This window comes from Quercus suber, unplaced genomic scaffold (assembly GCF_002906115.3).
Source record: "Quercus suber isolate HL8 unplaced genomic scaffold, Cork oak 2.0 scaffold_367, whole genome shotgun sequence".
Classification (NCBI taxonomy): domain Eukaryota; kingdom Viridiplantae; phylum Streptophyta; class Magnoliopsida; order Fagales; family Fagaceae; genus Quercus; species Quercus suber.
In genome coordinates this window covers 711164-732255 of record NW_027069819.1, presented here as the reverse complement: position 1 = coordinate 732255, position 21092 = coordinate 711164, and the positions used below count along the sequence as shown (strand labels likewise).

Below are 21092 nucleotides of genomic sequence, written 5' to 3'. Positions count from 1 at the left end.
AATTCTACACTTATGTTCAATTATGCACTACATCTAGTCCTAATTGGCTTTTATGTTTAGAATTATATGCAAAAGTAAATTAATTAGGCCCCCAAAAAAAAAAATCTAACATAAAGTTAAAATTTCATAAAATAAACATGAATTCTAATATCAAACTCCAAATAAATTATATAACATGCAATGAAGAAACCCATAAAAAGAAAAAGAAAAAAGAAACTATAGTAGCTAAATATACAATAAAACAGTAATTAAAAGACATTGACACTCAAAAATTAATATCTAAAACTAAAGAAGCATACCTTGCTCAGAATTTTATTTTTTTTTAAATTTTTTTATAATTTCAATAAGATCAAACCTAACTCAGAAAACTTTGAATTAAAAGAACAAAATTTAAGTAGATTAGTAAAACAAAGGGCCAAATAAAGAAAATAGGTAAGAGGGAAACTCCTAAAATTAAAGTAATAACATCACTAACTATTTTAAAAACTCCAAGCGATGAAGAATGGCAACCCCCCCAACTCAACAACATCTTTGCCAAAGAATGCATACTGTGACACATCAAAAAACGTACCTTCTACATCACAGAAGAACTCAAGTAAAAACCCGTCAATTCTCCAAACCTACAAATTAAAAAAACACCCTCCAAATATAAGAAAGACATTTAATGAAATTAATTATTTCCAATGAGAAAAATACACACACAACCTTGCATGCTTATATGCATACAGGGCAAGACAATCATAAAAGGGTTTTTGAACTAATCATAACCTCACTCTCAAGCCATTTTGAATTCAAACCAATTTTCTCAAAAATAAAATAAAGATCTTTTGCTAAAATCCACATTATAGTAAAACACAAAACCATTAACTTATTTCAAACAACAAATGATCTAGCATAAAACATAGCCCAAACGTGAAACCATATAACTTATTTCAATGAAAAAAATTGGAGTGGCATTTCATGAATTTGCACAAATAAGTCATTCTATCCAATACAGTGACAATTTTTAAATGTAGTATTATACAAAATATGAATGGTTTTGATTCATGGGCAACTAAACAGGCCTAAGAGATGTGCCTAATGAGGGAAACATGCAAAGAAAAGTCCATTATCAGATCAAATGTTATTAGCCTTAGTCAAATAGTTCGATAGTTGATAGATTCATAATTTCTCTGCAACTAAAAGTAATGGCTTATAGGTATTTATCATTACCAACTCTAGAATGTGATAGAGGCTAATTTTACAACAAAAGGCTTGCATTTCTTCTCAGCATCAAAATCAAGGTTATTGTTTCAAATCTGTTGTAGATTAATATAACATCATGGTATCAACTATCAACCAAACTAACTCAAGTCCTTAACATGTGGATTTGACACAAGTTAAGAGAAGTGTTTAGTTGGTGAATGGTGATATCCTATGTGATTTATATGTGGGCTTTATAAAGTTAGAGGAAGCACTAAACATCGTGTACCTGTATTTGTAAAATACAAGCAAAATTTTTTATTTTCGGGAAATAACTGTTGGGGAATGAGTCGTGGGAAACCTTGTAATTATTGTGGATTTGAAAAATCTGATCCCTTCTTGGCCTATGTTTGCTCCACTGCCTTCTCTCTCTTCTTCTCTAATAACCCAAATAGCAAACCAGAAAAGTTAAAAAAAGAAAAAGAAAAAAAAAAAAAGAAAAAGAAAAAAAGAACATGAAACTGAAACTCATGAAAGCAAAGGAACAAAACTCAGAAACTGGAAAAAAAAAAAAAAAAATCCAAAAACAATTCCCTAAATTGCCAGCAAACCTATATGAAGACAATAGGATAAGCGATTAGTTGAAGACAATAAGATGAGAGATTAGTTGAAAATTACCGAGGAAAATGTTCTGCTATCGAGCCTGGGTTCCAGTTTTTCATTTATTGTTTTGGTCTGGCCATAGGGTACCTGATGTCGATTAGCATGGAGTTAAGTACTAAATAAAGGCAAACTGGCGTGAGGAAAATATGCTTCCAAATTCCTTGTAACTTCCAGTGAAGGTGGATTTTATTCCCTTCTTTGATAGGAACTGATATGATCATTTATGACTAAATATTGCTTCCATTGCCACTACCATGAAGCTATATCTCTTTCTCTGGCAGTTTTTTTTAATATATATCCTATGCCAAACGTTTAGCAGACTTTATTAAAAAAAAAAAAAACGTTTAGCAGATGGTGAAACTCAAACATTTGTCAATTATATCTCTTTCTCTAGCAGATCATACATTCGTTTATCTGTAATTATTTCTCAAAAAAAAAAAAAAAGTTCGTTTATCTCTTTCTCTGGCAGTTTTTTTTTAATATATATCCTGTGCCAAACGTTTAGTCATGAAGCTATATCTCTTTCTCTGGCAGTTTTTTTTAATATATATCCTATGCCAAACATTTAGCAGACTTTATTAAAAAAAAAAAAAAACGTTTAGCAGATGGTGAAACTCAAACATTTGTCAATTATATCTCTTTCTCTAGCAGATCATACATTCGTTTATCTGTAATTATTTCTCAAAAAAAAAAAAAAAGTTCGTTTATCTCTTTCTCTGGCAGTTTTTTTTTAATATATATCCTGTGCCAAACGTTTAGTAGACTTTATAAAAAAAAACGTTTAGCAGACAATGAAACTCAAACGTTTGTCAATTATATCTCTTTCTCTAGCAGTTTTTTTTAGTATATATCCTGTGCCAAATGGTTAGTAGACGGTGAAACTCAAACATCACAAACTCAAACGTTTTCATCACTTATAAGAATTAATTTTGAAATAAACAATCAATAAAGATTAAAAAAAAAAAAAAAAGTGACGTGCTTGCAACAAAAGGACCGGAAGAAAACAAAAGGTTTCACAAAGGTTTTGATTGAAAAGGCTTTGGATTTGTGCTTTATGGTGGAATTAAATATGTAAGAAGTGGGCTTTATGATAGAGATAGGGTTGGAAATTATTTTAGATTTATTAGTATTTTAAAATTGATAAAAACTATTTTAAAATTGTAGGATAAATTCAGAAAATATGATGAAAATGACATGGCTGCTGACGTGACTCAACGTGAGCGTAGCAACATTAATTGCTACGCTTCAGCTTTTAGTATTATATAGATGTGTGTGTGTGTGTGTAAGGACTCAAATTGATCCACTGCCCAAAAGATTTGGACAATGGCCCAACAAGCCCACAACAATAAATTTGTTAGAAAGTGAGTTTAATGCTGAACGTCTAACGAGTCAAATATGAATCACTACGGGTTAATTTAGTATTAGAATGAACAAGAATAACAAGTTAAAAATAAAAACACTCATCGGTCAAGTCCGAGGATGGTATGTTCTTGTATTAAGCTCTTAGACTTATACAAATATTCAAGTTCTTCATTACAAAGTAGTTCTTTTTCTTTCTCTCTAATGATCCCCTGTAATGGAATCCTTTCCTTTCTATATTCCTTCACCTCCTTTTATCTTAGCCTTTCACTTGTTGATCAAATAACTCATCTTCTTGATACTTGTCCTATCAGAACCTTCTTGAAGTCTTTGTAGGTAGCTATAAGGCTAGATGTCACTGTTCAGACATCACCTCCACATTAATGCAGCCAGTTAGTTAGGTGCAGAGTATTCAATGTGGTGGTAGCAGCTTTTTTCCCAGATATGTCTCAACTATCTATTGACTCTCCTCTTTCCGAAGCTTATCCTCCTTCCAAGCATGGTTATCCACTTCCTAGTACTTGTTGGGTGGTCAGACTTTAGGCTTCAACTCTATTTCCCGAGGAGGTTTGTCTCCTCAAACAACATCACCTACTTGTCATGACCAACTCTCATCCTTGGCCCAATAACCTACTTGCCTTTACTAACTTTGTCCTTGGGCTCTTTAGCGTCCTCAAGCACGGCCCACGGCCCAATTCCCTTATCCGAGCCATTTATCCCCACAATATATATATATATATATTATAGGATCTGTTTTGGAATCTTTGAAAACCTTGAATGTGACTCTTACAATTATACCATTTTATGGTAAACAAAGAGGGAATTGAATAAGTAGATTATATTTCAAACCCTAGTACAAGTATCTGTGCTCTCTATAGCACCTCCTACCCTTTCCCTTTTCCTCACATATTCCTTTATGTGCTCTCTCTAGCCTGCATAGATATCAATTGCCCGTCCTAACCTCCTTTCATAGAGGTCTCAGATCTTATTACTTGAACTGAAAACATCTCTTGGATCGACGCATATCTAGAGCTCCCTCCAAACCAACAAGACCCAAATAAATCCAACATAATACTGATAGGAAAACTCATAACATATAAGAACGTCGGCACAACTACGATCTCCAATGTTGTCAACAGAGCATGGAAACCATCCTTTCAGATCCGTGTCAGCCGTTTGGATAAAAACATTTCATATTCCACTTCAACCATGAAGCAGACTTGAACAATGCCTTCTGAAGAAGACCTTGGTCCATTAGAGGCGGGCGCTTGGTTCTAAAGCAATGGACTCCTTCGCTAGCGTGGCAGGAGATTCCATTCTCAACGTCTATGGTCTGGGTTCAAATTCATGAGCTCCCCCAACTTTGGAAGTCCCCCAGTAATCTCTAAAAACTGGGAGAAAATTTTTGAGATCGATCTTGCCCGTGAGGACAGTGGAGTATGGAAAAGGTTTACCCGTATCCAAGTTAGAGTTGAGCTCCTCTAACCTCTTGTGCCTGGTATTTTCCTTCCAAGGGGTAAACTACCTCACCTATGGATTAGTTTCAAATATGAGAAACTGGCAGAAGTGTGCTACTGCTACGGTATTATCGACCATGAAACCCTATGGTTGCCAAGGCAAGGCCTTCCTTATCTGTAATTCTTTTGGCCATGAGCTCATCGCAGCGGGGCCATGGTTAAAGTCAGAGAATAGCTCCACGCCGCATGATTTATTCTTGGTCCCCAACCACTTCTTACCTCCAAGCTCTCTTGCCGAAGTAGACTCACCCACACCTGATTCTGTCTAGATGGCAAAATCAGGCGAAGCCACGTCAGCAAACCAGGACAAACGTACCATCGTACTAACACAATTTTTGTAGCAACGCAAGGGACTGGTTCAATGCAAGGGACTGGTACGGTAAGAGGTACCAACAATCAACAGCTGGCAAACTTACCCACACACGACAGCAATGATGATCCCACTAGCACAGGAAAAGATGATGAGCCATATGTTTTTCACTCTTCAAGGGCTAAACACTCTTCACAAGCCCATAGCCCACAGGGTCTCATAGATCAAGCTAATGATTCAAGCCGTCCCATCCCACTTGGCTTCGGCCACCCTTTTTAAGCCCACCCAACTTAAGCCCAAACTTAAATAGCTCCCTATATCCTACAAAGCCACCTGAATCAAATTTAAAACTAACACCTAAAGCCCCTTTGTAACACCCCATAATTTTGATACCAATTTAATTCTTATACGTAAATTAAAAAGGAGGCTCACAATTAAATGGGTTTAATTGATTTGAGTTTAAGATATTAAAAATAACATAAATACTATGAAATATAAAGCCCAAGTGAGGTGGCATAAGTATACATAGGCTTTGATAAGCTTTAAAAAAAAAAAAAAAAAAAAAAAACTTAGAGTCTTTTGCTTCTTAGGCTACACTCTCTCTCTCTCTCTCTCTCTCTCTCTCTCTCTCTCTCTCTCTCTCTCTCTCTCTCTCTCTCTCTCCTTTTCCTTCCTTCCTTGAATAGGCATTTGTTGAAATTGCCCAAGTCCAATGTAAAATATGCAACCATATTGCCACATAATTTATGTGGCCTGGAATATGGCAAGCATATCACTCTGTTTACCATCAGTTTTTTTTTTCTTGGTTTATCTTTTGAAAAAATTCTAGGACTACACCCTTTTGTGCAACAATTTAATTTGCCACAATTTTTATGTGTCAGGTTGTAATTAGTGGGTCCATGTAAAAGTGAAAGACAATAAATCACATTATATCGCATAATACAATTATAGAAATATGTGTGACAAAGGGTATGGTCCAAAAATTGTTCTTATATTTTTAATAAAACTACACTTAAACAAACTTTCTACAGTAAACTATCAATAAAAATTAAATAAGTTGGTACCAAAAGGATGGGCAAAGTTTCCTTTTGCGGTGATTACACTTTTCCACAAAGTCTATATCGTGCAGCTTATCTTTAAGATAAGAAATCATGCACCCTTGTTTTTTAATATTAAAAAAACAAAGGAATAATAATCTCATTGTAACATAACATTTGTCAAAAGTTTTGTAAATCAATTAGTTAATATTTTATAGTGTTTCTAATAGAGATAATAAAGATAATCTAAAACATTGTATAACCCATCCAAACCCACCCATTTGACACCCCTACACACAAGTGTCACACACTCTTATGACTCAATTCCAATTACTAGGAAATTAGTCAAAGAAGCTGCCAATAGTGAGTAGATCGTCAGCAAAAGCAAAATACAAATCCATGGCAGTGGCAGTGTGTGAGCAAGGGCAGAGCCAAAAATTTTAGTTTAGAGAAGGCTAAGTTGTTGTGGTAATATATTAGTTGAGACAAACCTTCACACACATACATACAAATTAATTTAATAAGAGAATTTATCATCTTCTAAATTTTAATGGATATATAAAAGTCGCATATTTCTTATATTAGACATATACAAAAATTTATCATCTTCTACATAGTTTAATTTGTTAAACATCTTAACTTATATGATTTTAAATATAATTTCTTTTTCTTTTTAGAACATTATTGAAATGACTCAAAATTTAGGATGCCAACTTCAAACATTTTTTAAAATGTAAATAATATACGTACTATAAAATGATTTTTTTAAAATTTTGGACCCTTGTGTGTGGCTCCGCCACTTGTGAGATTGTTTGGATCCTTAGTTTCTTGAAGGATATTCAAGTTAGTCACACTCAAGCACTCTTGCTATTTAGTGATAGTTAATCGACATTTCACATTGGGGCAAATCCTGTGTTCCATGAAAGAACAAAACACATAGAAATAGATTGTCATGTTGTTAGAGACAAGGTGTTGGAAGGAGTTATTCGTTTGTTGTAGCAAAAATCCAAATAGCATGTTTAGGCGAAATATTTAGCAATCTACCATTGTTCGCGAAATATTTAATAATTTATCACTATTTTGTAACTCGAGTTTTAAATGTAACTTGAGTTCTAGTACCTGCTAATTTGATATTTTTTAATTATAAAGTTCACATAGAACTTGAGTTTTTTGTAATATAAATCTCGAGCGCTTTAAACTCGAGTTATTTAAAAATTTTAACATAGAGCTCAAGTTTATAAAACTCTATTTCTGTGTATTCAGGGCTTAAACCTATACTTTATAAGCTAGACTAAATTTTGTTTCCTTTTCCCAAATAGGCATTAAATGCACACTTATCTGCTTTGGAACGCAACCCTATGTTGAAGACGTTGATAGGAACCTTTTTCCATGTTATTCGGTTGTACTCCACAAATGTCATACCGTTTTGCCAACTTCGTGAAGGCTTTGTCGATAATATTGTGTCTGATGAATGTTTAAGAATTTTGTACTCAGATTTTCCTGATTTATTTGAATACAGAGATTCATTGGGAGCTCCCAGATTGGAATCAATTCCCTAGAGGTCACGTGTGCACGGCTAGAGATGGCACTAGATGAACTTTCGCATGATTTGACACTTTCAAATGGAAGGATCCCAAACACTGATTCGGCAGAAAACACATGTTGCAAGCTGGCTGGTGCAGAATTCTTGAGCACATAACTTTAGTTTATAAAACTCGAGTTCTATGTTAAAATTTTTAAAGGACTCGTTTTATATTAGAGCATCCACATTCGGATTCTAAATCCTATCTTATTTTACCACCTCAAAAAATCACTTTATCAATTATACAATACAATTTTACAATTCTCCAACATCCCAACTTTTATATCTCAATCCTACTTATTAAAATAATATTTTTACATAATAAAATAATATATCTCACCATTACCATTATCCAATACAACACATTATTTATACATTATTTATTCTTTCTCTCTCTTTCCTTCTGGGTAGAACCACAATCACCACCGCCGCTGCACACCATCACCGCTGCCACCCCCACCGCCGGCAACCCAGAAACTACCATCAACACCAAAAAAAAAAAAAAAAAAAAAACCAGAGAAAATCACAACCACCGGACCCAGCAAACACCGAAACCAGTTACACACAAACCCAGCAAACCCAGCAAACACAGCCACCGAAAAAAAAAAAAAAAAAAAAAAAAAAAAAAAAAAAAAAAAAAAAAAAAAAAAAAAAAACCAGACACAACCCAGCAAACCCAGCAAACACAGCCACCGAAAAAAAAAAAAAAAAAACCAGAGAAGCTCCGAGCTTGACGTCCAGCCACCGCGCCGATCGCAGCCGATCTCCAAGCCACATCGGTCTCCAAGCCGATCTCCACCGCGCTTGACGTCCAGCCACATCGCCGATCGCAGCCACGCCACATCGCCGATCGCAGCCACGCCACATCGCCGAGCTTGACGTCCAGCCACATCGGTCTCCAAGCCGATCTCCACCACGCGTTGACGTCTAGCCACCGCACCGATCGCAGCCACGCCACCGCACCGATCGCAGCCACGCCACCGCGCCGATCCGAGCTGGCTTGGTGATTCGGCGTGAGCTCTGAGAGAGAAGCTTGAGAGCTGAGAGAGAAAAGAAAGAGAGAGACGATGAGAAACAGAGAGAGGCAGAGAGAGAAAAGAAAGAGGAAAAATGGGAGTGAGAGAAAATTTCGGGTATAAAAAAAGTATTAAAAATTTTTTTTTTTTTTTTACAACCCAGCTACAGTGCCATCTTACATTTGAGATGGCACTGTAGCAAAATCCCAAATTTTTTTTAGCATTTGAGATTTGACCTTCCCATTGCTGATGGATTTTGGGGCTTAAATGCCAAATGTTCTTAACATTTGGCATTTAGAAACCCAAATGCGAATGCTCTTAAGAACTTGAGTTTTATAAATATGAGTTCTATGTGGATTTTTTAATTAAAAAATGCTAAATTAGTAGGTGTCACTGTGATACATTTTTAAGGAATTCGATTTTTTATGAACTCGAGTTACAAAACAGTGGTAAATTGCTAAATAATTTGCAAACAGTGGTAAATTACTAAATATTTCGCCAAATAATGCTATTTGGCCATTTTTGTCCGGTTGTTGTACTTAATAATTCACTTGGATGAATATTTATGATATGATTCCACATTTGATTCTAAAATTAAGAAATAAAACTTTTAAGAATAAATAATTTAAGACACATGGCGCAAAATTGGAACTCTAATTTAGAATTCTAATTTGAGTTTTTTTCAATTTTACCTATTATTATATAGGACAAAACTTAAGTGCACTACCTTAGATGTTGTTCCTTAATGGCATGTTTGGATGTTTAAAAAATGAGGGATAGTAGAGTAGAGGGAGGGAGAGTAATGCAATTACCTTGTTTGGAAGTTTTTTAAAGAATGAGGGGGAGGGGTTTGGAGGAGTTTGGAGGGGTTTGGACCATAGTTCTCAGAACCGGACCGGACCGGGAGGTCGGATCATGAAAACCGTGAACCGTGATAAAAATCGGTTTTTAAGCATAAAGAACCGGGCAAATGTGGCAATTCCGTGAACCCCTAAAACCAGGGTTGGACCGTACGAACCGGTCAAGAACCGTGCGGTCCAACCCTTTAACAATTTTTTTTTTTTAATATAAAAACAACTTAACACAATTTTATTCTGCTTAATTAAATTATCCATCTCTTACAAGGAATAAAAAAAATTATAATTAAAATCCTTCAAAGATATTCAACTTTACTTCAAAAATTAATCATAAATTTTAATGTTTTCATGGTTATTATTTTATTTTATTAACTTTCTTATTTAATTATTAAATATATGCTTGAAAATCATTAAATTTTCCTTACATATATAGATATATTAGTCAATTTTGCTAGTTTTATAAATTTAATACCTATATTTAGGTTTTAATTAATTATTAAATTAATTATGACGTCATCGCGGTTCGACTCCGGTTCGATCTCGGTTCAACCTCAAAAACCTTAAACCTCTCCCTTTTACGGTTCAATGAACGGTCCGGGTCTGAAAACCTTGGTTTGGACTCCCTCTAGCCTCCCAATTTTAATTCCCTCAAATTGGAGAGATTTGGAGGGGGAGTAGAGTACATAAACTATTGACCAAGTAAATTACCTAATTTACCCTTATTATATTAACAAAATTACACAAGGGGAATGACTAATTACTCCCTTCTCCCTTACTAATTTTAAAAACATCCAAATAAAGTAGAGGTGAATCATTCTCCTCTACTCTCCTCCCCACTACTCCCCTTCCCTCTACTCCCCTCTACTCTCCTCCCTCTCTAAACTTCCAAACAAGCCATAAGTTTCTCTCTTAAAATTCAGCCATTGGACTACTTAATTAAAAAATACATTTATTTCTTATGAGAAAAAAATCTACATGGCAGAATTTTAAAAAAAAAAGCTAAAGAACATCATATAAGTACTGTATCTAAGTCTTATTCTATTATATATATAGATATAGATATATAGATGAGTTGTTTTAATTCCATCACATGATCATTCTCAACAATTTAAACGAATATTCACCAGCACTCTTCGGCAATTATTTAAATTAATAAGGACAAAAAAAAAAATTCATACAATTCATTGTTAAATATATGAAAAATTTATGTTTTGTGAGCTTCATCTAATCCGATAAACCCAACCGCACAGTTACTTTATCAACACGAAATCTCTTTCAACTTTTAGATAGATAATGTAGATATAATAAAATATATATTGCCCACCAGACACAGGTTTAAGTTCCATGCAATTTTTCTCAAAAAAAAAGTTTGGTGCAATAGTTTCTTATATACGGTATTAGTCATCTGAGTAATTAGATATATAATAATAATACTCATAATAATGATTTCATAATTGACTGGTTGGTAGGGGTTTTAATTTAGTGGATGCACGTGTCAAATTAAAAGAGGCTAGTGTTACTTAGGGTAGGCAATCATACAGCCTCAAATTTGAAAATGGGCATTGAAAAATAAGAAACTCATGTTACCCCAGTCACGGTGCTACCTTATGGCCAGGGTGGTCCTAGAACCACCTTGACCTGGAAAAAAAAAAAATATATATATATATATATATAAAATAATAGTTTAAAATTTTATATTTATTTACCTTTAAAAATATTTTTGGGACCATTCTAAATTTTTTTATGCCAATAAAATTAAATTTGATCCATAATTTAAGCAACTTAGTAATATATTAGGGTCTTTCAACGGAAGATGGCAGCATAAGTTTGAAAGGTTCGTAGTGGACAGGGTGTAATGCCTATGGGCCACTCTTTGTTTTGGTCCTTTCCCTGGGGACTAGGGCTGTCCATGGGGTGCGGGTCGGGTTTGTGCTCAACCGCCGGCCGACCCGACCTGATCGGGTGGAGGCTGCATCAACCCGCCGCCGACCGAGAAACTGATCGGATCGGGCGGTTCAGACATCCGGTTGGTTTCGGGCGGGTCGGTCGGAGTCAAGATCTGAGATACCGGCGAGAAAACGGCGAAAAGTCAGTGAGATTTCGCCAGATCTGGAAGAAATCTCACCTGATTCGATGAGATTTCACTAGATTTGGACGAAATATCACTAGATCTACTGATAAGTCACCGAAATATGAAAATTTGAAGTCGGAATCTGGAAATTGAGGCCGGAATCTGGAAAATCTAGCCGGATTCTGAAAAATCTCGCCGGATTCTGGAAAATATCGCTGGAACTGGGAAAAACTCACCGGAATCTGGAAATTTTGGCTGGAAATTCATAAACATCGGTCGGATCGGATTTTTCGGGTTTTGAGGGTGGAAAACCGAGACCGACCCGCCGGAGTCGGTTTTTGGAACAAATGACCCGCCGCCGACCGGTGACTTGATCGGGTTTGCCGGTTTCGGATCGGTTTCCGGTCGGATCCTCCGGGTGGGTCGGGTCTCGGATGGGTCTGGACAGGCCTACTGGGGACATGTTTTAATGCTTTATTGTTCCCCCTTTTCCAATAAAAAAAAAAAAAAAGAAGCTAAGCTTAAGGGAGTATTTTGGCTTAATATTGCTGAATCTCAAATTTATTTGCGTTATAAGCACTGTTTCAAGTTATTTAGGGAATTGAGAAAAGAGACTGAATTTCGGCAATGGTGTGAGAGAGAGAGAGAGAAAAAAAAAGTAGGAGAGAGAAAATTTGGAATTTCGGCAATAGTATTACCGAAATTTCTGTTGCCCAAAAACCTGCCCGAGTGGGTGAGTGTCCGAAGTGTGCTGCTTGTGTTAGGGGGTGCCCAAAGGGGAAACCCAATTGTGGGAAGGACATTGCCGAAATAGGAGGGGAAAAAATTGTGGTAATGCCATTGCCGTAAATGGGAGGGGGAAAAAAGTGGTTGCCGAAATCTGGAGAGAAATTAAAATAAAAAAAGTACTACGTACACAATATTTTTACAATATTTGCACAATAAATCATATGTGATTAATTGTTATTAGTTCAAATTTAAATTTAACACTGAGATTACTTTTTTAATCCAATAATAACAACTAATAACAACCTGTCATTTAGGATTCGTTGTAAAAATTGTGTGCGCATATCAATTCTAAAAAAAAAATGTGGAATGGATTTGCATTGCCGAAATGGGAAATTTTATTTTTTTTTTTTTTTTTTGGCAATTGTGGCAATGCCATTGCTGAAAATGGTAGGGGAAAAAAAATTGCAATTGGTTTGTGGCAATGGTATTGCCGAAATAGGGTGGAAAAAATTTGTGGCAATTGTGGCAATACCATTGCCGAAAATGGGAGGGAAAAAAAAGAGTGGTTGCCGAAATTTGGGGGGGAATTAAAAAAAAAAGCTACGTACACAATATTTTTACAATATTTTCACAACAAATCACATGTGATTAGTTGTTATTAGTTCAAATTTGAATTTAACAGTGAGATTACTTTTTTAATCCAAAAATAATAATTAATAACAACCTGCTATTTAGAATTTGTTGTAAAAATGTTGTAAAAATTGTGTACATTCTTCTTTGTATTTTTTTTAAGGACATTCTGGGCTTTTGCCCTTAATTTTTTTTTTATTTATTTAGCAATTTGCCCCTATTTCAAAAATATATAGGGATATGCTCCTGTTTTAATACTCGATTACCTTAAAATCGAGTTTCAATGAAATACTCGATTCATACAAAATCAAGTATGCCTGATCAAATTAAAAAAAAAAATGCATGAAACTTGATTTTACAGAAATCAAGTTTTAAAACGCCACTATAGGGCTTAAAAACGTCACTATAGGATTTAAAAACGCCACTATAAGTCTCTCAAACTTGGTATGGGGCAATTAGACTTACAAAATTTTCTTTTCAGGAAAACGCTGCTATAGGGCTTAAAAACATCACTATAAGGCTAAAAAATGCCACTATAAGGCTCCATAAACCTAGTATATAGGACAATCAGACTTATCAATTTTATTTATTTTTTTTTTTTTGCAGAAAAATGCCGCTATAGGGCTTAAAAATGTCACTATATGTCTCAAAAATGCCACTATAGGGCTCTTTAAACCTGGTATATTGGGTAATCAAACTTACAAATTTTTTTTTTTTTTTTTTTTTTTTGGCAGAAAAACGCCACTATAGGTCCCTTATATATATATATATATATTTATTAACAATAGTAGAAGTGATAAAAAATGACTTATCAATTAAGGAAGTAACAAAGAATATGACTTCAAATATAATAGAATAGAGAAAAAGAATAAATGTGGCCAACTAATGTTTTGAGGATACATAGCTGACCCAAAAATTTGGGACTAAGGATTCTTGTTGTTGTTGTTGTTATATAAATCAAACTGTAGTTGCAGATTCACCTAAATATGGTCCTCTACGTGCATGCATCAGTTTTTTAAAGAGTAAGAATTATGAGTTAACAAGGTATGCAGCAGCTTGAATGTATGCTAGGCAAGAATCTGTTAGGTTTAACTTCTACAAGGAAAACAATATGTATAGCAAAAAAACACACATGCAGGTTTTCTCTTCTTATTGATAATAGAAAACATTAAAAATTATAAAATAAAATAGACTGAAAATAAGAGGGTTCCCATATTGTATACAACTCCAAATTTATTCAAAATTAACACCAGAACAAACACAATACTCCATTTATCTACAAGGACTGCTTGTCCTCTAATCATACTTATTCCTTCTACAGTTACAAAATCTTGTAACATTATTAGATCCTGCATAATTTTATAGTCGTCATTCCTCATACAATCCTCAATTTCAAATTCTTGAGGACCCCAAATAAGTAACGTGCTTCTAAGACTAACCCATAGAGATGTGAGGTTTGGAATTCAAGAAGTAAGAAACTTGACTCCACTCACTACCAAGAAGACAATAATGCCACAAAATGCAAGTAATACATGTAAATATATAACTGGTCTTACCAGATATCCATAAAAAGCTACTGAGTAATTAACCATGATAGCAAGAATAAAATACCTGTTTCCTTGATGACTGTCTCATTGATATTGCAGGCAAAGAAATTCCAGCTATTCCATCTGCACACACATATCAACAAACAGATTTTATATATGCATTACCAAAACTACTACTACTACTAATAATAAAAATAAAAATAAAATAAAATAAAATTTCTCCTCTAAAAGGAAAAAAAAAAAAATTTAATGACACATTGAATCAGCAGTATTGCCTAATGAACAAAATCAAATTCCTACTCATTCGCACAAGATTGATGCTAGGCATACTACAAATTTCACTAATTTCGCTTTACAAATTGCCGTGTCGACCTTTAAACATAGACAAAAAAAAAAAATTAAGAAATTAATTTATTATGTTATAAACCTTTTGTAGTAAAAAAAAATTAAAGAGTTCCCTTTTACTCTTTTCGCTGTGATATTCCCATTTCCCACAAACACAAGAAAAGAATGATCTTTTTTTTTTTTTTTTTCTTCTTTAAATATAAACAAAGATGTAAAATTGACAGAACCCCATTAGCAAAACGATGAAGAAAGACATGCTAAAAACGCGAGAGAAGCAAAGAGAGTCAAACCCCATCTGAGGCGTCTGAGCCAAACCGTTGTTAAGGTTGAAAATACCATATTTGGAAGTATCATAAATCGTACTAAAACTGGGTCTAAACCCGGATTTCTCATAGCTCTGCAATAGAGGCACCACACTTCCTTCGATTGCCACAACAAACAGCATCCATAGCCAAAAAACAGCCACAAAACTCAATGAAAAAACACAGCACTTCTTCTTCATCATCGCCATTAATGAATGAATGAATGATCAGCGTTCTCTACCTTCAGAAACGTTAATATTTGGACAGGAAAAGGAAACAACGAGAGGAGGAGTATTTATGTACTACAAATCTATGTAAATGTACAGTGTGAGATGGAGGAGGCGACAAAAAAACCAACGAGACAACATTTGGATTGTTCTTTATCCGTTTTGTTTTTTGTTTTCAATGCACGTGCTAGCCAGGTGAGGAAGAAAACTTTTTTTTTTCTTTTATTATTATTATTATTATTATTATTTATTTATCCAATTCTGAAATGAAGAATCTATTTCCAACTCATCATGCATTCGTATGATTATCTATCTACTTCTCTATAAAAAGAATGATTATCTATGCATTTTGTCTTGTCTTTTATAGGATAAAATACAGTCGACATCCTGAGAGCTAATAGCCTACTAGCACCCAGGGAGTTAATAGCCTAACATTAACCAAATCCAAAACATTCAAAACATACTAATTTAGTCCCCATGGTTAGAAATCGTTTCTTATTTTTCTCATTTATCTCATGGTAAAATATAGTCAACAACTCAAGAGCTTATATCCTACCAACACCCCCGAGAACCAATAGCCTAATACCAGTTAGATTCAAAACATTTCAAAACTGACCAACTTGGTTTTTAAAGGCTAGACAACAGGAGATAAATGAGAAAAATAAATTATGATTCCTAACGGTGTTGAGTTTTGGGACTAAGTTAGTCAATTTTGAAATTTCTTGAACTTGGTTGACATTAACAAGGACGTTGGTTGAAATTTTATCCTTTTTTATTTTATTGTTTTTATAAAAGGAATAGATGAAAGTCTCATGAAGTCTAAAACTATTTTTATCATTTTGAGTGCTAGAAATATTATAAATTTTACTTATTATATTGGTCTTACAAAGACAAACTTTTAAATAAAAATAAAAAAGTAAATAAAAATATTTACGCAATAAATTTAATTGATACGACATCAATCACATTCATAGTCATGCCAATTTGTAATTTTTTATATGATAAAAGTGATAGTGATTTTAGTAATTTCCAACCCATGCTATTTTTGAACAAAAATTATAGACACAATTTCTTAGGCATTGTATCTCAAATTTCTTAATCAAGGGGGTTTTGATAAACTTCACTAGTATAATCTATTGTTGTTGAGCAGTGTATATGAGTTTGAATTATGCTTATACAAAAATAAAATCAATTAGTGTCATTTTTTTTAATAAACTTTCAATCAATCCCTCCTTAAAAAAAAAAAAAAAAAAAAAAAAACTTTCAATCAATCAATTGATGTATTGACTTAATGACAAAGAGTAATCATCATATGTGGATGATATAAATTTAAAGCCTATCATGGCTTGTTAACTAATACAATAAATTTATTGACCAATGTAGCTTAAACTTTCTTGTATATAGTTAAAATTTCAAAAAAATATTAAAAAATATTTTTTTGAGGGAAAAAAAAAGAATTATGGTTTAATTTAATTGACGAACTTAACATACAATACAAAAAATATTGTACTTAAGTTTTGCTCAATCATTTATAATAAATGAGTTGTTTTAATTCCATCACATGATAATTCTCAACAATTTAAACGGATATTCACCAGCACTCTTCGGCAATTATTTAAATTAATAGGGACATAAAAAAAATTCATACAATTCATTATTAAATATATTAAAAATTTATGTTTTGTGAGCTTGATCTAATCCAATAAATCCAACCCCACAGTTACTTTATCAACACGAAATCTTTTTCAACTTTTAGATGGATAATGTAGATATCATAAAATATATATTGCCGACCAGACACAGGTTTAAGTTCCGGGCAATTTCTCTCAGAAAAAAATTCGGTGCAATAGTTTCTTGTATACGGTATTAGTCATCTGAGAAATTAGATATATATAATAATAATAATACTCAAAATAATGATTTCATAATTGACTGGTTGGTAGGGTTTTTAATTTAGTGGATGCACGTGTCAAATTGAAAGAGACTAGTGTTACAAAGGGTAGGGAACCATACAGCCTCAAATTTGAAATGGGCATTGAAAAATAAGAAATTCATGTTGCTCAAGTCACCCATCACATCCACCTAGAAATCTTGTTAATGGAGGGTTTTTAGGACGATTTTTAATAAATTATTTTAGAAATATTTTGACACTATTTTTATAAAAAATATAAAAAGATATAATTTTTCTTTCTCATAAAAGGCTTTTAAAAATATTTTCAAAATGCCTGACGTCCGTTAACTTTCACATTCTTCATTTATAAACTCTTCCCAACTTTTAAAAATATTTATAAACCCTTCTCAAAAAAAAAAAAAAAACTCTTCCCAAGTTCCAATCCAAGAAGAATAATGGGAAACCCATACTCATGCTCTCTCTCTTTTTCTTTTTCCAACTTCTCTTTTCGCATTTTTAGTTTATTTTTGCTATTATTTATACGTTTCATTACACTTTTTGATACTATTTATGGTTTAACTGTACAATTTAACTTATTTTTAAACATATTTTCTACACTTTCACCAAAAAAATTTGAATTTCAATTAAATAAATTGTTTCGAAACAAACACTTTTTAATTTTCTTTATTTTTCAGCTCATGCTAATAAGAAAAATCAGGCTCTTTCAAATTCTCATTATCTATTTGACCTACTTTGGGCCTATGAATGGGCTAACTCTTATTAGTTGTGCTACAATGCAAATGGCCCAGGCCCATATTTGAAAAATATGAACTAGTGGCCAGGTCACTATTCACTACTCTAAAAGCAAAGCTTCCTGACCCGAGGTATAATCCTTCCTTCTCGTTGACTCGTTGAGTTATTATCCAATGCTTACCTTTTCGATCATCCTTAATATTCAGCATTTTCGAGCTCAAACTATTTGTGATTGATCAGTTTTGGGATTAGTAATATGCGTGAGTACACTGTGTCATTTTACTTTACAAATAAAAAGAATGCGTTCTATGTGTATGATTAAATGCCGCTTAGAAGTTCTTATCTTTCGTTTCCTATTCTAATGTTGTATTCCATATGGGTTATCTACATGTTTTTATCCTCAAATGAAGCCGTTTTGTTTTTGTATTTTCTGGAACGAATATGGTGCAGTTGATGTGCAAGTTTTAGCTAGTATATGTTGTATCAGATAAGGTTTTAATGTGGCTTGAAGATTTATGAAATTGATCGATATAATTTTCTTTTCAATCAATGAAAGATTGTGGCTTTGTGTATGTGAGCTGGTTAGCTTTGATTGAATCTTCTTCTTTTGCATGTAGATAATTGAGGAAATGGTGCTGTGCTTTCCTTCAACACCCAAGAAATTGTTGATGACTGTGGCATGCTTTGTCTCTGGTGCTGCTCTATTTGCTGCTGGTGTGCATCTCTCTTATGTCAACATTGCCCCTCAACAAGCTCGAACTAAAGCTCGGAATGATTTCGTCAAGGAAAGATTGAGAAAGAAGTATGGGAAATGAAGAGTTCAGCTCACTGCTCTAAGTACACTTGTCTAATTTATCTTCCCTGTCCTCTCTATGCTTGTCTTTTGGGTTAGGTTTAAATTTTTTGTGCTTGCACTTTGATCACAGTATTGCTCTATGAATTGACCGTGGTTGTAATGCTGTGAATGTGAAGCAATGATTTTGATGGCTCTCACCAAACATGATGTATTCTATTCTTGTGTAAAAATCATTCAGTAGTGGATATTCTTGTTAGTTGCCCGGGTAGCCATGTGTCATGAACAGAGTTCCTTGAGTGACAGTTGTCCTTGTTTGCAATAATGATATATTAAATTTGCAATAAAAGATTAGATAGTTTCTTGTCTCCAGTTAACAACTGAATACAATTAGAGGCTTGGGCCGTTGCCTATATTTTTATCATGTAGATTCTGATTTGAGATAAAGAGGAAGGAGATATTCGTTAAGGAGCTTACAAACCAGCTGAAACTTTGTTGTATGATCAATCTGATTTCCTAGGACTTGAAGAAGAGACCATCCGTGAATTAATGTGGCAAAATCATCAGTATACAGGTAACCTATATCCTTCGTGACTTTCAACACCCTTTGCCTTGGTAGGCGATAAAGCATATATAATATTCACAACTGATTTCAAAGCTATTAGGTTGAAGCCAAGTTAATGAGAGTTACAGGGATTATATGCTTTAGGTCCGTATTTTTTTTCACACCTATAATTGTTATTTTGGCTGGGGAATTTTCAAATGGGAGTCATAATATTTTACTTCTATTTGTATAGTGATCTCTTGTTACATGACTCCCTTTTTGTACAATAAATTAATGCAGTACCTAATTTATTCTGAATTCTTTATAGAAAGAATGAATTCTTGCTTTGAGTTGAGATGAATCAACTGTATACCATTTTAGCAAAATGTATCATTGTCTGCTTATAATACTTATGGTTCTGTGAACAGTTAATATATTATACTCGCACCTCTTCTTTATTGAGAATGAGGATTTTCCAGGGTAATGAAGAAGATAATGACTACTTATCTACCCATAGAATAAAGGAGATCAATTACTTTTATCTCAAATCACAGTGAAAATCACTCACACACTAACTTGATGAAAAATTACTAAGTCATTTGGGTTGCCTAAACCTAGCAGTCTTTAGCTTAGCATTACAAATTTCATTTGATCATGTTTCTTTGCTTATAAGGATTAAGGAGCACATAAATCATTCTGCCAAACATAAACTACTAGTGATTGCATAAATTGGGTGAGACATGCATGCTGATCTATTAATATAAAAAATCATGGAAGGTTAATGCAGACATGTTGACATCCCAATCCCATATTCATTTGGGATCTGATTTGAATAACATCAAATGCCAAAAAAAAAAATTAAATAGAATAAATAAAAGAGAAAAAGATATGCTTCTTACAACAGAATTTGCTAAAAAAACAATTGACATTGGATTGCGCATTCTCACATTCAAGAATTGAGATAAAGAAAACAATTAGAAAGATCTAGCCTCTAAGCAGCACCAAAGAAGTATGCATTGTCCTATGTCTAGCTTGAACCTTAGGTGGCTTGGTGTATCATGATTCGGAGGATAGAGGGGAGCCTGATTCATAGTTATATTCATGATTCAGAAGAGAGATGGAAGCCATTTTCATAGTTTGATTTCCTAGCCAATCTATATAACCATATTCAAAGTATTCATGCCAAGAACTTTGTAATTCAACTGATTGGCACCTCTTAGTGTTTTTAATGGAGACATTTATGATTCAAATCTCCATTTCCCATTATAACTATCAAATTATGATTTATATATATATATATATATTATTTTTTTTAAAAACATCAAATTATGAAAAAAAAAAAAAGTTCCAAGTAATCACTTGTCAATTTTACTGTAGGTGGGTGGAATTAAAACAACAGATGGAATTGCAAAAGGAGATTGTCTCAATTTACCTGGACAAAATACCCTCTGCCTAATTATTGCCTTTTCTACAAGGAAATTAAAGCCCTTAATGTAACTTGGGTTGCCTTGGAATTCGGGCTGGCTAAAGATACTTCTCTTTGTTAAGTCAGTCACTAAAAACTTTTGCATATTCAAATTCTCATAGTAATCTTAATTTTAGGAAAAAAAATACATACCTTGACCAATGAAATTAATTGGTTTTAAACCTTTTTTTGGGGAAAAATGAGGCTAGTCATTTTAAGAGAATCATGCTTTTCAATATGCTAGAGACTGCTTACTTTACTCAGCTAATGAG

General features: G+C 33.5%; 1 long non-coding RNA gene across 2 annotated transcripts; it reads left to right on the top strand.

The window, feature by feature from the left end:
• The first annotated feature begins 18008 nt into the window (after nt 1–18008).
• LOC111985062 (uncharacterized) lies at nt 18009–19183 on the top strand. Of its 2 annotated transcripts, none has more exons than XR_002880009.2 (2): nt 18009–18149; nt 18636–19183. It is a non-coding gene; the product is annotated as an uncharacterized LOC111985062 (long non-coding RNA). The 2 variants fall into 2 exon arrangements; XR_010623802.1 differs by lacking the exon at nt 18009–18149 and adding an exon at nt 18156–18278.
• Nucleotides 19184–21092: the final 1909 nt, after the last annotated feature.